Source organism: Mirounga angustirostris, unplaced genomic scaffold, assembly GCF_029215605.1.
Source record: "Mirounga angustirostris isolate CCGP_5_RB_7025 unplaced genomic scaffold, mMirAng1.0.hap1 SCAF_10, whole genome shotgun sequence".
Taxonomy (NCBI): Eukaryota; Metazoa; Chordata; class Mammalia; order Carnivora; family Phocidae; genus Mirounga; species Mirounga angustirostris.
This window is the reverse complement of record NW_026991718.1, coordinates 37,956,460-37,966,012: the sequence shown is the minus strand read 5'-3', so window position 1 is coordinate 37,966,012 and position 9,553 is coordinate 37,956,460.

Genomic DNA, 9,553 nt, shown 5'->3' with positions numbered 1-9,553 from the left:
TGTCCCTCATTCAAGCCAGGCAAAAACCGGCTGGCCCAGGGCACAGGCCCTCTGGGTGGTGACATTCCCAACCTGGCCCACCTTACTCTGTGTGACCTGTCTGGCTCCATCCACCAGCCTCCCCCCATCTAGTCCAACCCTCCTTTCTACTGATGGCAAAATCGAGAGGCCCAGTTTCCCAGCCCCCAGGCCGTGCCCTTCCTTGGTACCAGTGGTTCTTGAACTTGAGCCGGCAGCAGAATCACCCAGAGGACCTGGTGAAATGCAGATTGCTGGGTCGAAGTTTCTGAGCAGTAGGTTTGCATTTCTAACGAGTTCCCCGGGTGATGCTGATGCGGTCTTGGGAAGCACTTCGAGAACTACTTTTTCACGTCCACTTTTTATTTGGGAACTTATCATCCTGGCACCGACCCAGCAACTGACTGTTCCCGTTGATTGCACCCTTCTTTTCCCACCGTCCTTTCCCTCTTTGCGTTTTTCTCATCTTTTTTTTTCTTAGCCATTTTTTTTTTAACCCCCATCCTCACTTTTCTCAGTTACCTATTTTCTGGAGGTCCGCTGCGGCAGCGCCACGCGGCCCTCTCCCCATCATCTGCCCCGCACCCTTAAACTGCCCCCTTTCCGACGCCCAGCCGAGGCAGAGGGGCGTCCAGCCGCCGCTCCGCCTGCTGACCCTGCCAGGGGCAAACGTCGCCCCTCTGTCCAGTCCCGGAACCTCGGGTCCTCGGAGCCCGGGCTTCCTTGGAGAAAGAAGCCTTTGCGCCGGCCGGAGATCCGCGTCCCGCGCCGCCTCGTCCTGTTTCCCTTCAACCTCCTGTATTCGGAGAGATCTGAGCCATCGGGCCGGGCGCCGAGCTGCGCTGTGGGGACCGCGCGGCCAGGTCGCCCCAGATGCCCGGCGGCCTCCTCCGAGCGGCGGAGTTAGGCAGGACGGCGGCTGTCGGGGAAGACGAAAGCGATCGCCGTCCTTAACCCAGGAATTTTCTCTTCTCCTGAGAAAAGCCCAAACCTGCGGGTCGGCCGGGCTTTCGCAGGTGGGCTCCGGCCCCGCGCCACCCCCCGCCCAGCCTTTGATGTTGCGTCGACCCCCCCCCCCCCCCGCTCCCCGCTCGGCCCGCGGCGCCCACCAAGTTTGGGCTCGGGGCTGCTCGCCACCCTGCCTGCCAATCCGCAGCCGCACCTGCCCCCAGGCCGGCCCCAGTACCAGCTTTGCACCTGGAAAGGGCCCCAAGCGCCTTTGGTGAGACTCTTCCCCAGGTGGGGGTGGTGGGGTGTCTGGGTCAGGGGGAAGCTCCAGGTAAACTCTAATAAGGAAGGAGACAGGTGAGAACTTTCTTTAGGGGAGGGAGAAGAGAAGGGTTGGCCCCTTTTCTCATGGCTTCGGGGGCCACGGATGGAATCGAGAAGCAAATAAATCGAGTCTCACCATGTACCAAGTGCTGGCCCAAGTCACTGGCAGAGCAGGGCTTCGAAAGCTCTTCATTCATCCCTTGCCCCAGAAGGGAAGCTCCCATTGGACCTGGTGTTTTCACTTTGCCCCCTGCCCACCAACCAAGGGTGAAAAGGGAGGATTTCTGGATCAAAATGCCAGTAAGCTGCTCTACCACTCTGCCTGGGGCTCAACACACAAGTCCTGAGGCCAGCTTGCCTATAGGGTATCAAGGAATGGTGAATCCTATAAAAACGGGCTGTGGGGAGAAGAGCAGGTGGCAGACAGGGGCCTGGGGGGAGGGGAGGGTCTTCTGCCATAAGATTTATCCAGTCTACCAAGATTCAGTATAATAACAATTGCTGGTATCTGTTAGCACTCATTCAGGTCATGACTGGCTTTCTCTCAATTAAACTGTTGCTCTATAAAATAAGTACCCATTGTACAGATGAGGAAACTGAGGCTTAGAAAGAGTTATGTATTTGCCCTTAGCCATTCAGGTAAGTGGTGGGAGGAGATCCAAACTCAAGCTGGCTGACTCTGGAGTCTCACTTGAACTCCTCTATTATCTGACTCTTTAAAGACTGGCTTAGCCTCCATGGCCAGGTGAGATCTAGAAGCCAGGGTTTCCAGGGAGGAAGGGGCTGGATGAGCTTCATTGGCTTTGAATGAAGCAGTAAGTTCTTTTCAGGGAATAGAATAAGAGACTATTTAGTGGCTAAATGTTCCAAAGATTTCAGGCCCATCCTCATGTCCAAGAGTTTGTGCTGGTATACTTAGTAATGAACATATCTCAGACAAATTGTTATCTGGGATCCAAATTGCCAGGCTGACTTCTTACTTCTGGAAACAACAGGAAACCTTCCTGTGAGTCCCACCTTTTGACATACAAATGAGTTTCCTGTATCCTAGGAGATTTCCCTCTGTCAAGAAAAGGCACTGGAGAAAGGATTGACCCCATTTTCATTTCACCATAACTCAGACAAAACTTTTATGAGGCTATGTTGAGGTTTCCTAGAAGCCTGTAACGTTCCTTTATTTGTTTGTTTGTTTTTGGTGATCTCTATTTCCCTGTAGTGATTTGCAGAAACACCTTGAGAGTTAAAAGTGATTTTACAGATTATATCATCAAACTCCTAATTTTACAGGTGAACTCAATGAGGCAAATGGACTCGTGAGCCAAGATGGCCCCATTAGGCACTGGTCAAGGTGGAGCTAGAACCTGGAGTTGGGGCATCACAGTTGGTCCCGGGGTAGTTGCACTCCAGGGAAATGTAAACAACTCTTGTGCTCCTTTGGGGGGGCGGGGGGAATGGGGAGTGCCAGAGGGTGGGAATGTCAATCTCAGGAATCCTAGGAAGTAGAGTAGGCTGTGGCTAGAAATAGAGGAGGAGTCCTGGGAGAAGAGAGGAGAGAGCAAAGGAGCTGGGCTGGGCCCCAGAGGGCACGGAAGCCACGTGTGTCCCCAGCAGCTACAGATCAGCAAGGGTCCTCAGAAGAACAGTCTCTCCTTGTTCAGGTAGTTTGGTTCAGTTATGAAGTATGAGCAAAGCCTTCCAGGCACTCCCTGTCATCCCTCCCCTTTAGTCCGCAGATCCTTCACGTCTCAGAACCCTCACCCCCAGGTTCTGTCCTTCTGACTCTCAATCCTTCCATCCTCCTGTTCCCGTGCGGCCTCCCCTGTGGACTCTGGCTGAGAGGACTACATGTCTGCTGGAATCCTGCACAAAACCCTCCTGGCATCTCCCCTCGAGTTTTTCCCGTCTCTGGTGATGTTGTCGGTCCCATAGTCACCATCCTTCAGAGGGGCCGGGTGGTGGCTCTGAGACTCTGGGAGGAGGCATATCCCTGATGACAGAGCAGAGAATAAGTTCCCCGCTGTGTTCTACTCTCCTTCCAGACTTGCTGTTCGCCCTGATACCCCGCCAAACAAAACAAAACAAACAAAAAGTGCCTCTTTCAAGATCAAAGTAAAACTTTCTTCAGAAATTACCACAGTTTTGACTTATTCTTACTAAAGAACAAATGATTTATATTTTAAACATTAAGAATGTTTTGAGTTTTAAGGAAGATATGAAAAAGGTCTGTGATGGGTTTTAAAAGGTTAAGAAAAGCAGATATAGCTACTGTGGTCTTCTAGGGTCAGTGTATCTGGCTTGGCTGTGGTTTTCTTCTCCCTCCAGCCTGTTCCTGATACTCATGTGGATATTTGGAATGTGTATCAGTTAGGACCACAGGCCCTAAGGTCTACGTAACAACTACTCAACTCTGCCTTTCTAGCATGAAAACAGCCATTACATGACTCAGTGGCCATGACTGTGTTGCAATAAAACTTTATTTACAAACACAGTCCGCCCTTAGGCATAGTTTACCAACCCATGGTGTGAAACAACAAAGGTTTATTTCATGCTTGTGTTCCGTGTCCATCGTGGGTAAGTGGGGGCTCTGCTTCATGGGACAATCATTCTTAATCTACAACCCAGCTCAATGGAGGAGCCTCTAAATGGTACATGACTAATCACCTAAGCAGAGGGAAAGAAACGGGCAAAATGTGTATTGGTTCTGAAAGCTTCTGCCCCCACATGATGCATCTATTCTGCTCACATTTTATTGCCCAAAGCAAGTCACGCTGACCCACTTGAATTCAACAGGCAGAGAAGTATAATCAACTCTAAAGGAAAAGAGAACCAAACATATGTGAATAGTCACTGTGTTTACCAGAGAACACATAGTTTTAGGTGAAAGGAAATCTCGATCTTGCCTAGGAAAGTTCAGTCATTCTGCACACATTCACTGAATGCTTATATTCGAGGACTGAGGACACTGAGATACTTTACAGTGTCTGTTAATCTCCACCAGTAAGAGACAAACAGTGTCGTCAGAATGAATAGAAAAAAAGAAACCCATGAAGAAAAATGGCTAGAGAAAAGAGGAAGGAAAATCAAGAAAGCCATGGTGCTACAAGATAAGGGAGATGGGTATGATAGATAAATAGATAAATGGGTGGATAGCAAAAAGACGGAAAGGATGCTCATCAAAATATTGCCAGTGGCTAGTTCTAGATAGTTGGGATTACTTCATTTTGGTTTTTATGTTTTTCAGTATCCTCCAACTTTTCCTCAATGATTAAAGCATTAATTTTATACAAGCGTACCTCTTGGTATTGTTCTTCACTTTCTTATGCTTCACAGATATGGTGGTTTGGTTTTGTTTTTTCCTTACAAATTGAAGTTTATGGCAACTCTGTGTTGAGCAAATCTGTTGACACCATTTTTCCAACAGCATTTGCTCACTTCATGTCCCTGGGTCACATTTTGGTAATTTTAGCAATATTTCAAACTTTTTCATTATTATCATATTTGTTATGGTGATCTGTGATCAGTGATTTTTTTTACCTTTTTTTAAAGATTTATTTATTTTAGAGAGGGCGAGAGAGAGCACAAGTGGGAAGGGCAGAGGGAGAGGGAGAGAGGGTCTCAAGCAGACTCCACACTCAGCATGGAACCCAACTCAGGGCTTGATCTCACGACCCTGAGATCATGACCTGAGCCGAAACCGAGTTGGGCACTTAACTTACTGCGCCACCCAGGCACCCCTGTGATCAGTGATCTTTGATGTTGTTATTGTAATTATTTTGGGGCACCGCAAACCACACTTATATAAGATAGTGAATTTAATCAATACACATGTGTGTTCTGACTATTCCCTTGTCCGTCTCTCTCCCTCCCCTGAGGCCTCCCTATTCATACAATATTTTGTATTCAGATAGATGCTATGTTAGTACACCATGCTTGGTACAATATATATGTTCCCCCAAATTTCTGTATTTTTTTTTGCAAGTCCAATTCTATTTGCATTGCCCCACACAATACTACTACCTAAAGGCACCCTCTAAGGCACCTCAGTAGTGCAAATATCTTGTAATCTATCCATAGTTTATCTGATTCAAATTTAAGATATTCATAATCACTTTCTGAAATGGAGCCCTTCTACATTTTGTGTGTTCGTTCTTGTTCTATTGTGCTTTAGGAATGTCTGAGCCAGGTTTTTGGTATCTGTGTCAGTGACTGGTCTTCTGGTCAAAGAAGGAATCAAAGAACCTGGAATCCTGTGGGCAGAGCCTTACTCAAACCAGTAGAGGAAATCAGCTGTGCCCGTTCTTTAGCCATGTGACTTGTATTGCTTCCTTCTTATTACCATGGCTTTAAAGTCCTGCAGACAAGCCTTCTTCTAGACACCCTTACCCTGGAGTATTACAATTTCAGAAGGTTACTCAGGGCAGGGGTGGGAGGGTGTGTGGAATCTAAAAAGGTCTCCCTAGTAGGGTAATAATGAAAAAAAAAAAAAGAAGAAGAAGTTTGCGAGATAGTGCTTTAAGAGTTCAAGGAGAAACTTAGACAACTTTTGGCTGAAGAAATCGAGGAGGTCTCGATATAGGAGGTAAATTTTGAAGAAGGACTTGACACCAAAAAGATTTTGGTTGTTGGAGATTAGGGGAGGAGGCATTCTAGGTAGAGGGAATGGGTAAATGGGATTCTGGAGGTTGGAAAGGAGCTGTCCTACAGTTAAAACAGCAAATAGTTGACTCCCAGTGGAGCAGGGGCTCAAAGCAGGGAATCCTGGAATCTTCCATGGAAAATGCAGACTATTTCATAGGCATGTAAAAATTTCTTCCTAATTAGATGGTGACCTGTTCTATGTCTTTTCCTTCTTTAATAGCTTCAACCCTTCAGTCCTACTGATAGCCAGAATGTGACCAAATTGGATAAGGAAGTTTTGTCTCTGGCCTCACCTTTTAAATCAGCTGGTGCCCCCCTCCCTCTCCCTCCTTGCTGGTGCTCACTTTCCCCCTGAGTGCTCAAGGTCTGTGAAAGAACAGCTCACAGGGATCACTATCATTTAGTTCTATAGGATGTGTATCACTGTTACGTACACATGGGACTTTTGCCAGATACACTTCTCCACAGGAAGGAGAAAAGAGAGTGCCACCTGGGAGAGGAGACTGGAGCAGGGCTGGGGCTGAGAACCTGGGCTGAGACAGGTTTGTGCACTCATTGGGATCTGGCTGATGTCAATAATCTCTGCTATGCAAATGAGCCAAAAAACCAAGTGTCTTGTCTAGACCAGAAACCAGACCTCAGTGGGAGGTCGCTAAAGGGTGTGGTGCAGCTGGAAACAGAAAAATTCGTTTCATCTGGCCTTGAACAGAACAGGATATTCATCAGACTAGCTCCGGGGAGGCAGGCAAAAACACAGAGCCCAGAGGCCTCATAGATGAGAGGCCAAAAAGTTGCTAATAAAGAGTCCAAGACCCAGTGCTGAGAGCCTCAGTTTCAGGCAAATGTGGGCTGGGAATTAGATGGCCAGCATCGTGAGAAACCTGCACTTGGCAAATCAACTTTTGGTTACGATTTCTATTTCCTTGCTTGCCCTTTGGAAATACTTGACGCCAAAGTGGGTCTCGAACGCTGCCTGGCAATCATACGGGGCTTCCCGGGTCCATTCCTGTTCCCACTCTCCTAAAAGATCATTCTACATCTTTCTCTGCAAACCTCCTCGTCCCCTGCCCCATCTTCTGCCTCACCGAGAAAACAGGACAAGCATAAGAGAAGGTCAAAGACTTGGGCTGCCATAGCCACCCAGCTACCAGCCGCGTGCCCTGCTTTCCCGCCAGTCGCCATTCTCTGTCCTGGAAAGCTGATTCTAGCTGCACTCACTGTTGTCCTGCTCCTGCAGCTGGTCTCTGGCCTCTGCGTTTCTCCCTTTCTCCAGATTACTCCTATCAGTTTACAAACACACTGTTACTTCTCCCGTTTTAAAACAGCCACAATGGGGCGCCTGGGTGGCTCAGTCGGTTAAGCGTCTGCCTTCGGCTCAGGTCATGATCCTGGAGTCCCGGGATCGAGTCCCGCATCGGGCTCCCTGCTCAGCGGGGAGCCTGCTTCTCCCTCTGACCCTCCCCCCTCTCATGTGCTCTCTCTCTCTCTCTCATTCTCTCTGTCTCAAATAAATAAATAAAATCTTTAAAAAAATAAAAATAAATAAAACAGCCACAATGACTGCAAACATCCCTTAAGGACCATCCCATTTCTTTGTCCCTCTTGACAGAAAAACTCTTCAGAGAATTACCCCCCCCACACACATTCCTAAGTCCAATGGTGGAATCTCCGTCCTCATCCTATGTGACCTGTGAGCAATACGAACCAGTCTACTGCTGCCTCCTCCTTGGCTCCCAGGACACCCTGTTCTTTGTTTTCCTCTTACCCCCTGGCTGCTTCTCCATCCCCTCAGCTGCTTCCTCTTCTCCTCCCCGCCCCTTCATGTGGGAGGGGTTGTTCGCTTTCTATTGCTGCTACAACAATTTATCACAAACATGGTGGCCTAAACAATACACATATATTATCTTCCGGTTAATAAGAGGTCAGCTGCCCAGTTCAACAGTCTTAGAGCTAAGAGGATATGTTCCAAGACCCTGATGCCTGAAACCGCAGATAGTACTGAACCCTATATATACTATGTTTTTTCCTGTACATATATACTATGAAAAAGTTTAATTTATAAATGAGGCTCAGTAAAAGATTAACCATATCTCCTTTTCACCAAACTCTTCTCTCCCTTTAAAAAGCATAGAGAATAATGTCCACCATATTCTACCAGGTAGATTTATGAAAGTCAAACACTTTGTGCTGTATTTATGTCAAATTTTCTTTAAGAAATAAAGTGTCATAAACACAATTGAACCTCTGTGTGTCCTTCTTCATTCTCATTCTCTTCTTTTCCTCTCCAGAAGCATCTGCTATCTGGATTTTTGGTGTCTATCATTCACGTATCTATTTCATAATTTTTTTTTTAAAGATTTTATTTATTTTTTATTTGAGACAGAGACAATGAGAGACAGAGAGCATGAGAGGGAGGAGGGTCAGAGGGAGAAGCAGACTCCCTGCCGAGCAGGGAGCCCGATGCGGGACTCGATCCAGGGACTCCAGGATCATGACCTGAGCCGAAGGCAGTCGCTTAACCAACTGAGCCACCCAGGCGCCCCCTATTTCATAATTTTTATTGGCATTTTAAAAGCTCCTCTTCTCCCTTGTCGTTCTAATGCTTTAATCGAGATGAAGCCTTCAAAGTCCCGAGAGGTCAAGACTTGCCCAAGGTCACACAGCAAGGTGAGGCCAAGAGAGAACAAGAGCCTAGGACTTCTGACCCTTAGTTCGGTGTCTTCCCAATGCACTATGGTGTATCTTTTCAAAATGTATATAAATGAAATTTATACCATCTACTATGTTCCCGAGACAGTACTAGACTCTTTTTTAAAATACGTTCGTTCATCTAACCTCACAGATGAGAAAACTGAGGCTCAGAGAGAAGTCACTTTTCCAATGTCACCCAGCTAGCAGGCAGCACAGGTAAAATTGGTGCCCAGGACTGCCGGACTTCGAATGCTGCCCTCTTGTGGGCAGTATGGGAAAGGCACAGGTTTTATAACCAGAAACCCCTATATTGCATTCTGGTTCCACAACTTGCTGACCAAGTGAACCTAGATAAGGTAAGTCAATTAAAACTACTATTTAGTGAACGTTTACTAAGCACCAGCAATTTCCAGTAATCATCTTATTTAAACACTCTCAGAGATAGATATTATTTAATCTTTAGAGGGAAAAACTGAGACTCCAGGAGGTCATACCACTAACAAAGAGCAGAACCAGAAGCTGAATTCAGGATTACCAGCTCCAGAGACCATGCCCTCCCCACCTTTTTTACTTTCCTCTCTTGGCTTACATGCTTTTTCAGTTTTGTTTTTTTAAATTATCACTTGGTTAGGGGCACCTGGCTGGCTCACACGGTGGAGCATGGGACTCTTGATCTCAGGGTGTGAGTTCAAGCCCTGCACTGGGTATAGAGAGTACTTAAAAATAAAATATTTAAATTATCATTTTGGGGTTGGGCCAAATGGGATATGGGATATCACATATCCGATAAAGACTTGCATACACAATATACAAAGAACCCTTAAAACTCAACAATAAAAAAAAATGAACACCCCAATTAAAAATGAGCAAGAGATCTGAAGAGACACTTCATTAAAAAAGATGTGCAGGGGCACCTGGGTGGCTCAGTTGGTTG